This window comes from Thalassophryne amazonica, chromosome 5 (assembly GCF_902500255.1).
Source record: "Thalassophryne amazonica chromosome 5, fThaAma1.1, whole genome shotgun sequence".
Lineage (NCBI taxonomy): Eukaryota > Metazoa > Chordata > Actinopteri > Batrachoidiformes > Batrachoididae > Thalassophryne > Thalassophryne amazonica.
Window position 1 is genome coordinate 47,885,473 of NC_047107.1, and position 12,448 is coordinate 47,897,920.

The 12,448-nt window shown below is 43.0% G+C and overlaps 1 protein-coding gene across 1 annotated transcript in view; it reads left to right on the plus strand.

Annotated features, from left to right (window-relative positions):
- Positions 1-12,448, plus strand: part of LOC117510410 (single-stranded DNA-binding protein 2) — a 310,588-nt gene that overhangs the window by 251,735 nt on the left and 46,405 nt on the right. The window lies entirely within an intron of this gene.

Here is a 12,448-nt window from a genome sequence, read left to right on the forward strand (position 1 = left end):
AAAACGTGCCAAATCCCAATATGGATCTGTACTGGACCCACTGTGGCAACCCTGACCAAAAATATGGGCAGCCAAAAAAACAAGAATATTTTAATGCTAAAAAGTTTGAGGTTTTACATTTTCGATGTACAACCTTAACAGAGTGTGACATAAGTAAAATATCTGAGTACTACTTCATTGTTTCTGAGATTTTTCTTTTTTCAGGCCTGGTTGTACTCACCAAACAAGCCCCCCACCCCCCAAAAATTACTCTCATTGAAAACAGTTACAGAATCATTTAATTGTGTAAAAGCAAACTGTAACCTGTGAACTTTGCAACAACAAAAATGCCATATAATGAACACAGTGAGCATGATTCATTGCTGCACTACAATGTTTATTTTAACACATTTTATCATCTCATTTAAGGCAGTGCTTCTATGTAAAAAATTTACAATAATTTAGAAATAACAATAAACAACAATTTTGCGCTTAGATTTTAGAGTGCTGATTCTGGGCCATTGAGTGGGCCGATTTATCAATTACAAGTACATGAGATCAACCTAAAGTTCTTTGGCTGTTTTTGTGTTACATCTGTCACAGAGGTTTGAAATAAGTTGGCAGGTATGACTGATGTTCTTAGTAATGACCGTTTATGACCTAGTTCAAAAATAATGAAGCCTAACTGCTGATTTGCATTGCATTTGTCATGAACAAGCCATTATTTTATTTAGCACCATCCATATTTATCTGTGAGTTGCCTATAGTCTCTTTGACAGGTACTGAAGAATTAATGGAAAAATTACGCACGGTTCCAGAGATATGCACGAGATTTACCCCAAAAATAGCACTTTTTTCATCAATTTTGTGTAACATTGATATTTAGCATTATCATTTAAAGTTGAATGTTAAAGAAATAACCTTGTATTTTGTCAGTTTATTTGTTTGTGCTTCACACTAACACACAATAATACATTTTTATAAAGGTAGAAATATCATTTCCTAGAAAAACCATCATGTTTCTAAAGCAAGGTAAAACTGTCGCAAGCATAACGCTGAGAATAAGTCCTTGATTTATTTGTGTCAAAACCTTAGCTATATCTCCTACTCTGCTTCAGTAGAATAATTGTATTACTTGTTCAACAATACCAGGAACTAATGGACAGAATTTCTTTGTTTCAGGCTTCTGCAGACTAAAGAAGACACCGCAACTGTTGTCGCAAGCATTACGCTCTAGCACATTATAGTATATATGCACTGATCATTTCTAGCAATGACTGAACCGAGACCAATAGAAATATTGAAACTCTGATATATAACCATACCTAAAATGATAACATTTCACAAAAAAGACCACTTTTAAATTTTGATGGTTATGTCACACTTGGCTTCATTATTTTTGAACTAGGCCTTATGTGAAAACTCTCATAGAATTGTGTGCCTTTGGAGAAGTTCAACACTGAACCTCGAACACATGAAATTGTAAACGGAAGATAACTTGTTATGCATTATATAACCCCTTTAATAATTGTTATTTGGTCAAGATTGTTTTCAGTCTCGAATATGCTCTTTTGAAAGGTACAGCGTGGATGGAAAAGTTCATGATTCAAATATTTTTATTTATTTATTTATTTATTTTTGCACAGTTTTACATGTTTAACAAATCCAAATTAATGAATTAATTATTGTTGAGACCAGCATGCAGTGGAAAAGTCTGATGGTTTCACACAATAAGCACTTTTTAACCATATTTTCAGTTAATCAGAGTTAACTATAAATTACATCTTGTGTGTGTGTGGTTACCACCATAAGAAAAGTGGCCACCATGTTATGACTCACATGTGAAGCAGAACATAGAAAATGTAGAGTTTTAATTCTCCATCTGTACCATTTTAGAATACTCTCACCACTGCAGTGCTGATCAAAATGATTACTGATTTCCAAATTTATGGGTATTTGGTGTTTTTTTGTTGTTGTTGTTGTTATTTGTTTTGTTTTTTTTGTTTTGTTTTTACATTTTTATTTATTTATTTTGTTGGCAGGGGTGGTGGCCAAGTGGTTAATGCGCTTGGTTTCAGTTCAGAAGGTTCTGTGTTATGTGTCGGACGCGGGCGGAGAACCGATCAGCGTTTGAAGGACCCAGCATCAAATAAGCAGAGCACGGTACAAAGGATAACAGAATTTAATAACATAACAGTGAGTGCTGAATAATAACAAATACGTGCGCGGTCTGGCGAGGTGGAATTACGGTGCGCTCCCAGCAGCACAAACGGTCCGGAGCCAGAACAGTTCGGACCCAAGGACCCCGCCGACACCCCCCAGGTGGCCGCGACCAACCGAGTCTGTGAAAGAAGAAACCATCATGTGAGTCCACCACTCTACACACAGAGAGACCACTCAAAGGTGTACATAAACAGCAAACACTTCCTGGCTTAATTACCAATCAGCTTCCCACCCTGCAGGCATGGAACACCCAGTTCAATTCTCCACTGCAGTGGAAGCTGATTAAACGACTAACATAACAGCTCAATATAATAAGGTGTGAGGGACACCACATTTACTGACTGTACTCATGTTAGTCACAAAACCTAAAGTACCTCAGGAAGTGTGCTGACGAGCGTGAGACCTCACCCCCTCCTCTTTCACAGACCATGGCATCAAACCTGGTATGGTCTCTGCATCCATGATGATGAGATGGCTCTCTAGACGACGATCTCACCCGTCTGGTCACAAGGTCGAGTCTCTGGCAAATACACACTGTGTACTCCAGACTTAAATGCAACCATGCCCAATCCATAAAGATGCACCACAGCTGTGAGTCCTGACGAGCTGCACATGACAAGCTTCAGGTGATCAGGGTGAGGTCCTGATAACTCAGCCACACAGCCACTCAGTCCTGAACGCATGCCACCTGGAAGGAAAAACAGAAGACAGAAAACAGAAGACAAACAAAAGCCAGCCAGGCACGCCAGGCACCCCAGCCACAACAGCACCCCACCCTCACGGGAAGCCTCCCGGCGATCACACAAACCTGGCCCAGGAAAAACACCCCCCTCCAGGGACCATGGCTGGAAACAGTATCTGCATTCATCTTCCAACTGAATCTTCATATAACAGAACTGTTGACGTCTTCACCTCTGACTGCATCTTTGCCTTTGTTTCTGTCATTCAGTTTGCACAGGTGTGGCCAGGAGTTCTTGAACCTGTGCGGTCAGCCTTTGTCCGACCATGTTTAAAGTCTGTGTAGTCATAAAACAAAAAAGACAAACACAAACAACCAAACCACCCCCCCCCTCCCCAGAGGACCGTCCCATCAAACCCCGGGAAGAGGAGAAAAGAAAAACACAACCCAAACTTAAGCTTGCAAACAAAAGACGCTAACACACACACCCCCCATGTAGGCACCAACACCCCCCAGAGGACATCCCGCCAGCTCCAGGAGTAATAACCACAGCCGAGGTCCCTCTGGGATCCAAAGTCACCCACGGGGACTCCCAGCGCCTCCCAGAGGACCGTTCCATCAAACCCCAGGAGACGCCCCCCCTCATGACTAACAGACCCAGCCCCGGCCGTCCATGGCTAGCCCTTTCCCCCCCAGAGGACACCACAGTCACACCCTGAGGGCGGAAACTGGGGGGAAAAACAAAAGAAAACAAAAACATACAACCCCCAACCCCACCCCCTCGGCGCAGTGGAAACTGGAAGTACGTCCAGTGTCACCAACCACAACTATACCCCAGAAGTCAACCGGGAGGAGTGGAACAGCGGTAATGGCAGACGGCACAAAACGGCGCCACCCCTCCGACTTCCAAACCAGCCACCAGCTGCGGGTATATTCCACTGCCCCAAACCTCAGCTACGCCGATGGAATACGGCTCAAAGGCGCGCTGAAGCCGGAGGTGGAACAGGAAATCAACAAAAAAAAACAAACAACACCCCGAACCCCCCCCCTCCCAGGTGCAGAGGTTACCTGGGAAACGCCCAGCATAACCAAACTGCACCACTCCAGCAACGCCGACAACCTACGGCTCACACGGCTGGAGCCAGAGGAGAAGAGAGGGCACAACAAAAACAAAAAAAAACAAAGAAAAAAGAAAAAACAACCCAATTACCCCCCCCCCCCCATCACCCCCCAGAGGACCGTCCCATCAAACCCTGGGAGGTGAAACCAAAAGAAATAAAAAGAAAGACTAACAGACTACCATAAAGTTACCTGGGTCCTGTCTATGCTCCAGACAGCCTGCAAGGTCACGACCCCAGAACACTAATAGTGTAGAAAATCCCACACAAAAACCAACTCAAAAAACACCAACAAAAAATGAACCAACACAAAACTAATAAGTGACTTATACCGTCAAGCTCAAACAAATGGAACACACCTGTTCCACCTTAAGAGCTATGACGGCAATGTGACTCAGTCACCAACAGGGGGAGCCAAAGTGCTAAAAATAAAAAACCCCTTTGGTAACCGAGAAAACAACTCACGCTGCTTTCCCTGTGCGCAGCTACGTGTAACACACAACCAAAATGTGCTTCAACTAAATTACGTCGGAGCTGACACAACAGACGCAGTAGCTATCTTCACCCGGGGAGACGGGGCTACAACTGTAACAGGAAGCACAGCGACCCGTGCCACAGGACTCCGCCGTGCGCGTTCACCCATTAAAGACACACTCATGCAGCTCCCGTTTTACCTCTTATCCGGTCAAAGTGTGACGCGAAGCCGTCGCTATTCACACTCCACAACAACCCACGGATAAGGCAACAACACAGGAACACGGCTGCAAGAGAGCTCAAATCACTATTCAATAATGGGTTCTCCGACACGCACCATCCGGGCGGAGAGCACCCGCAACTGGTCCGGATAACTTCTGACGTCTGCTGCCGTCTTCCCGGCACAGTACCGCCTCTGCTACCGCTGGGTCCGTGATGTATTGGCCAGAGACTACTGTTATGTGTCGGACGCGGGCGGAGAACCGACCAGCGTTTGAAGGACCCAGTATAAAATAAGCAGAGCACGGTACAAAGGATAACAGAATTTAATAACATAACAGTGAGTGCTGAATAATAACAAATAAGTGCGCGGGTTCTGGGTTCAAATCCCACCCCTGCCACATTTCTCCATGTAATGTGGAGTTGCGTCAGGAAGGGCATCCGGCGTAAAACTTGTGCCAATTCAACAGGCAGATCCACCTTGGATTTGCTGTGGCAACCCCGAGTGCAAACAAGGGAGCAGCCGAAGGGACTTACTATTTAAGAGTTGAGAGAGTTACTGTTTATTTATTTTATTATTTTTGTTATTGTTAATTTTAAAATATATATTTCTTATTTGGCAGGGGTTGTTGTTGGCTGGGAGGCCCGCTGGGGCTGTACTACTGCAGGGGAAACTGCTCTTTCTGCCATTAGATCGTAAAGTATCAATCAATCAATCAATCAATTTTTTTATATAACGCCAAATCACAACAAACAGTTGCCCCAAGGCGCTTTATATTGTAAGGCAAGGCCATACAATAATTATGTAAAACCCCAACGGTCAAAACGACCCCCTGTGAGCAAGCACTTGGCTACAGTGGGAAGGAAAAACTCCCTTTTAACAGGAAGAAACCTCCAGCAGAACCAGGCTCAGGGAGGGGCAGTCTGGAACTGGGACTGGTTGGGGCTGAGGGAGAGAACCAGGAAAAAGACATGCTGTGGAGGGGAGCAGAGATCGATCACTAATGATTAAATGCAGAGTGGTGCATACAGAGCAAAAAGAGAAAGAAACAGTGCATCATGGGAACCCCCCAGCAGTCTACGTCTATAGCAGCATATCTAAGGGATGGTTTAGGGTCACCTGATCCAGCCCTAACTATAAGCTTTAGCAAAAAGGAAAGTTTTAAGCCTAATCTTAAAAGTAGAGAGGGTGTCTGTCTCCCTGATCTGAATTGGGAGCTGGTTCCACAGGAGAGGAGCCTGAAAGCTGAAGGCTCTGCCTCCCATTCTACTCTTATAAACCCTAGGAACTACAAGTAAGCCTGCAGTCTGAGAGCGAAGCGCTCTATTGGGGTGATATGGTACTACGAGGTCCCTAAGATAAGATGGGACCTGATTATTCAAAACCTTATAAGTAAGAAGAAGAATTTTAAATTCTATTCTAGAATTAACAGGAAGCCAATGAAGAGAGGCCAATATGGGTGAGATATGCTCTCTCCTTCTAGTCCCCGTCAGTACTCTAGCTGCAGCATTTTGAATTAACTGAAGGCTTTTTAGGGAACTTTTAGGACAACCTGATAATAATGAATTACAATAGTCCAGCCTAGAGGAAATAAATGCATGAATTAGTTTTTCAGCATCACTCTGAGACAAGACCTTTCTGATTTTAGAGATATTGCGTAAATGCAAAAAAGCAGTCCTACATATTTGTTTAATATGCGCTTTGAATGACATATCCTGATCAAAAATGACTCCAAGATTTCTCACAGTATTACTAGAGGTCAGGGTAATGCCATCCAGAGTAAGGATCTGGTTAGACACCATGTTTCTAAGATTTGTGGGGCCAAGTACAATAACTTCAGATTTATCTGAGTTTAAAAGCAGGAAATTAGAGGTCATCCATGTCTTTATGTCTGTAAGACAATCCTGCAGTTTAGCTAATTGGTGTGTGTCCTCTGGCTTCATGGATAGATAAAGCTGGGTATCATCTGCGTAACAATGAAAATTTAAGCAATACCGTCTAATAATACTGCCTAAGGGAAGCATGTATAAAGTGAATAAAATTGGTCCTAGCACAGAACCTTGTGGAACTCCATAATTAACTTTAGTCTGTGAAGAAGATTCCCCATTTACATGAACAAATTGTAATCTATTAGACAAATATGATTCAAACCACCGCAGCGCAGTGCCTTTAATACCTATGGCATGCTCTAATCTCTGTAATAAAATTTTATGGTCAACAGTATCAAAAGCAGCACTGAGGTCTAACAGAACAAGCACAGAGATGAGTCCACTGTCCGAGGCCATAAGAAGATCATTTGTAACCTTCACTAATGCTGTTTCTGTACTATGATGAATTCTAAAACCTGACTGAAACTTTTCAAATAGACCATTCCTCTGCAGATGATCAGTTAGCTGTTTTACAACTACCCTTTCAAGAATTTTTGAGAGAAAAGGAAGGTTGGAGATTGGCCTATAATTAGCTAAGATAGCTGGGTCAAGTGATGGCTTTTTAAGTAATGGTTTAATTACTGCCACCTTAAAAGCCTGTGGTACATAGCCAACTAACAAAGATAGATTGATCATATTTAAGATCGAAGCATTAAATAATGGTAGGGCTTCCTTGAGCAGCCTGGTAGGAATGGGGTCTAATAAACATGTTGATGGTTTGGATGAAGTAACTAATGAAAATAACTCAGACAGAACAATCGGAGAGAAAGAGTCTAACCAAATACCGGCATCACTGAAAGCAGCCAAAGATAACGATACGTCTTTGGGATGGTTATGAGTAATTTTTTCTCTAATAGTTAAAATTTTGTTAGCAAAGAAAGTCATGAAGTCATTACTAGTTAAAGTTAATGGAATATTCAGCTCAATAGAGCTCTGACTCTTTGTCAGCCTGGCTACAGTGCTGAAAAGAAACCTGGGGTTGTTCTTATTTTCTTCAATTAGTGATGAGTAGAAAGATGTCCTAGCTTTACGGAGGGCTTTTTTTATAGCGCAACAGACTCTTTTTCCAGGCTAAGTGAAGATCTTCTAAATTAGTGAGACGCCATTTCCTCTCCAACTTACGGGTTATCTGCTTTAAGCTACGAGTTTGTGAGTTATACCACGGAGTCAGACACTTCTGATTTAAAGCTCTCTTTTTCAGAGGAGCTACAGCATCCAAAGTTGTCTTCATTGAGGATGTAAAACTATTGACGAGATACTCTATCTCCCTTACAGAGTTTAGGTAGCTACTCTGCACTGTGTTGGTATATGGCATTAGAGAACATAAAGAAGGAATCATATCCTTAAACCTAGTTACAGCGCTTTCTGAAAGACTTCTAGTGTAATGAAACTTATTCCCCACTGCTGGGTAGTCCATCAGAGTAAATGTAAATGTTATTAAGAAATGATCAGACAGAAGGGAGTTTTCAGGGAATACTGTTAAGTCTTCTATTTCCATACCATAAGTCAGAACAAGATCTAAGATATGATTAAAGTGGTGGGTGGACTCATTTACTTTTTGAGCAAAGCCAATAGAGTCTAATAATAGATTAAATGCAGTGTTGAGGCTGTCATTCTCAGCATCTGTGTGGATGTTAAAATCGCCCACTATAATTATCTTATCTGAGCTAAGCACTAAGTCAGACAAAAGGTCTGAAAATTCACAGAGAAACTCACAGTAACGACCAGGTGGACGATAGATAATAACAAATAAAACTGGTTTTTGGGACTTCCAATTTGGATGGACAAGACTAAGAGACAAGCTTTCAAATGAATTAAAGCTCTGTCTGGGTTTTTGATTAATTAATAAGCTGGAATGGAAGATTGCTGCTAATCCTCCGCCCCGGCCCGTGCTACGAGCATTCTGACAGTTAGTGTGACTCGGGGGTGTTGACTCATTTAAACTAACATATTCATCCTGCTGTAACCAGGTTTCTGTTAGGCAGAATAAATCAATATGTTGATCAATTATTATATCATTTACCAACAGGGACTTAGAAGAGAGAGACCTAATGTTTAATAGACCGCATTTAACTGTTTTAGTCTGTGGTGCAGTTGAAGGTGCTATATTATTTTTTCTTTTTGAATTTTTATGCTTAAATAGATTTTTGCTGGTTATTGGTGGTCTGGGAGCAGACACCGTCTCTACGGGGATGGGGTAATGAGGGGATGGCAGGGGGAGAGAAGCTGCAGAGAGGTGTATAAGACTACAACTCTGCTTCCTGGTCCCAACCCTGGATAGTCACAGTTTGGAGGATTTAAGAAAATTGGCCAGATTTCTAGAAATGAGAGCTGCTCCATCCAAAGTGGGATGGATGCCGTCTCTCCTAACAAGACCAGGTTTTCCCCAGAAGCTTTGCCAATTATCTATGAAGCCCACCTCATTTTTTGGACACCACTCAGCCAGCCAGCAATTCAAGGAGAACATGCGGCTAAACATGTCACTCCCGGTCCGATTGGGGAGGGGCCCAGAGAAAACTACAGAGTCCGACATTGTTTTTGCAAAGTTACACACCGATTTAATGTTAATTTTAGTGACCTCCGATTGGCGTAACCGAGTGTCATTACTGCCGACGTGAATTACAATTTTACCAAATTTACGCTTAGCCTTAGCCAGCAGTTTCAAATTTCCTTCAATGTCGCCTGCTCTGGCCCCCGGAAGACAATTGACTATGGTTGCTGGTGTCGCTAACTTCACATTTCTCAAAACAGAGTCGCCAATAACCAGAGTTTGATCCTCGGCGGGTGTGTCGTCGAGTGGGGAAAAATGGTTAGAAATGTGAACGGGTTGGCGGTGTACACGGGGCTTCTGTTTAGGGCTACGCTTCCTCCTCACAGTCACCCAGTCAGCCTGCTTTCCCGACTGCTCGGGATCTGCCAGGGGGTAACTAACGGCGGCTAAGCTACCTTGGTCCGCACCGACTACAGGGGCATGGCTAGCTGTAGAATTTTCCACGGTGCGGAGCCGAGTCTCCAATTCGCCCAGCCTGGCCTCCAAATCTACGAATAAGCTACACTTATTACAAGTACCGTTACTGCTAAAGGAGGCCGAGGAATAACTAAACATTTCACACCCAGAGCAGAAAAGTGCGGGAGAGACAGGAGAAGCCGCCATGCTAAATCGGCTAAGAGCTAGTAGCTACGCTAAGCTAGCGGATTCCTAAAAACACGCAAAGTGAATAATGTGTAAATAATTTAGAGGTGATTCAGCAGAAGGAGTGCTTTAGTTAAGGCACGTAAAGATTACACTGGGAAACAAATCGTAATCTAGATAACTAGATCAATCTAACTGCGCAGATTAAACAGCTAACAGATACAGAAAAACACCGCTGTGCTCCGGAACAGGAAGTGATACAATACCGCAGTGAGAGCCAACCACCAGTAGAGGCAAGCAAGTATTCAGCTTCCCCCCTGCCTCCACTAGGCAAATCTGACCATAATCTGGTCCACTTCAGAGTATCACATTACAATACCAACATGAGGATGTGTGTGGAAAATTAGTGTGTATGCTGACAATACTTTGGCACCAAATAAATAATTACATTACAACATTGAGGACCCGCCTTGTGAGAATGTGCAAATAGTGTTGTGTGAGAAGGGTGAATGATAGAGTACTTATCAGTGTTTGAAAAGGTTAAGTGCTGCACAGTTCAGCTGTGTGCCACTATTAAAACACAACTATCAAGCTGAAATTTAAGTACTACTGTAGCGTGATGTACTACAGCCACCCTGCTGTATCGAACTATACTGACTGTGCACACATAAAACTGTGCAGCCTGACACAGTTTTAAAGGTTGTGTTCACGTAATGACACTATTACCAGCGCTTATCTGAATAGTATGATGACATCATTAATGGAATAAGCATTAATTCAGCTAAATCTCGACATGGTAACAGATAAAAAGAAAGTGTAACTCAGAGAGTTGTGCTAATATTTGGGACTATTGAACGAAATCTCTACCCGGCAAACTGTGGAGATACAAAAAAAAGCTAATGAGTCTACAAATCGTTAGCTACCTCATGAATGAGCCTGGTCATGTTGTTATCATACACGTTGTTTCAATTGGATTGACCTTATGGATGTTTGTCTCATTTTAGTTCACCCTGCACAGCAGTTTCACAGCACATCGGCCCAGTCAGTATCACCGCACCTATGCCAACCTCCTGTTTTGTTCTATTATTACTAGTTTCACTGATGCTTCTGCTATGGGTTTGCTTTTGTGTCATCTTTTCATTGTTTGTTTACCATATTGTTGTAAAAAAAAATTAGGAAGCAGGTTTCTTTGTTTTTTTATTTTAATATAACTTGATGAAGGTACTTGTTAAGAGGAAAAATGCTGATCCAGAGGTTAATTATATTATTGAACATTGCACAAAATCTAGATACGATAGATTAATATCATTGTATTTTTAAGTAGTGGTCACATATGGAGCCTGTTGGCCCATAAATGGTCTACATCTATTACATCTGTGCACAGGAGCATATGTGGGCTATTGTTTTTCTTTGTGACTCTGTGTGTAAAGAAATTATATGATTTGGAATAAAGTTGGTTTAGTGACTGAGCATCAGTCAAGAACAAAATAATTTGATTTGAGGAAAATTAGTTAAAAGTTGATGTTTTTGGACTCCGGTCTGATGGTGTGATGGAGTAGACGTGTTTTGCCAGCGCTCCGGCTAAACTTTAACTTTTAGTACTACCAAGTTCTCCATACCTATTTTTACACCGCGTATCGCACACTCAACCTCCGTTAGACTTTTTTTTTTCTTTTAGTAATCGTAATTTTTGAATATGTCTCAAAAGTCGGCAAAATCGAGCAAGAAGGATGAGGCTAATGTTAGCATAACCCTCGAGGCAATAACATCGTTACTTCAGGAGCACCGCGTGGCGCTGTCTGCGGACTTTAAAGCCACCTTCAGCCAGCTTGATGCCAAATTGGACCAGACCCGGCTCGCGGTGGAGGAACACGGCCAGCGTGTTTCATCATTGGAACTTGTTACTGACGACCTGAGCCAGCGCCTGACGGACGTGGAAAACCTCTGCTCAAATCTACAAGAAGATAACGCCAAGCTAAAAGCTAAGATATCGGACTTAGAGAGCAGAAGCAGACGACAGAACATCCGCATCTTGGGCTTACCGGAATCTATCGAGAGCGGACGGCCCACGGATTTCTTCTCCAGCCTGTTGTGTGACATATATGGCCGCGACACCCTTCCATCCCCGCCTGAGCTTGATCGGGCTCACCGATCACTCGCCCTGAAACCCGCACCGGATCAGTGGCCGCGCTCGGTTATTCTCCGCCTACACCGGGTTCAGGTGAAGGAGCTTCTCATCCGAGAGGCTCGACGCAGGGGAAAACTTGAGTACCAGGGGAAGCCGGTGCGAGTCGTGGAAGATTACAGCCCTGAGGTCGTCACCCAGCGTGCGGGATATAAGGACGTGATGGCTTTGCTCTACTCATTGGGTCTCAAGCCTGCTTTACTTTTCCCTGCCCGGCTCAGTGTGACCCTACCCGGTGGAAACAGAAAGTGGCTCGGCTCTGTGGACGAGGCGCAGAACTATGTTGACACTTTACCTCAGTCTTCACAGCGCAAGTAATCACCAGGATTTAACCGCCTTTTTTCTTTTTCTGACTGACGAGTGATGCTTTCTTTTCACGCTGGCCGTGTTTATGTTTATGTTAATTGTTTGTTTACTCGGAGGCAGCGCTCACGTGAGTACAGGACCCTGGACCTCGATCATATCATTATAACTGTTCAAAAAAAAAGTCCCACAGCAGTGTGAATTTT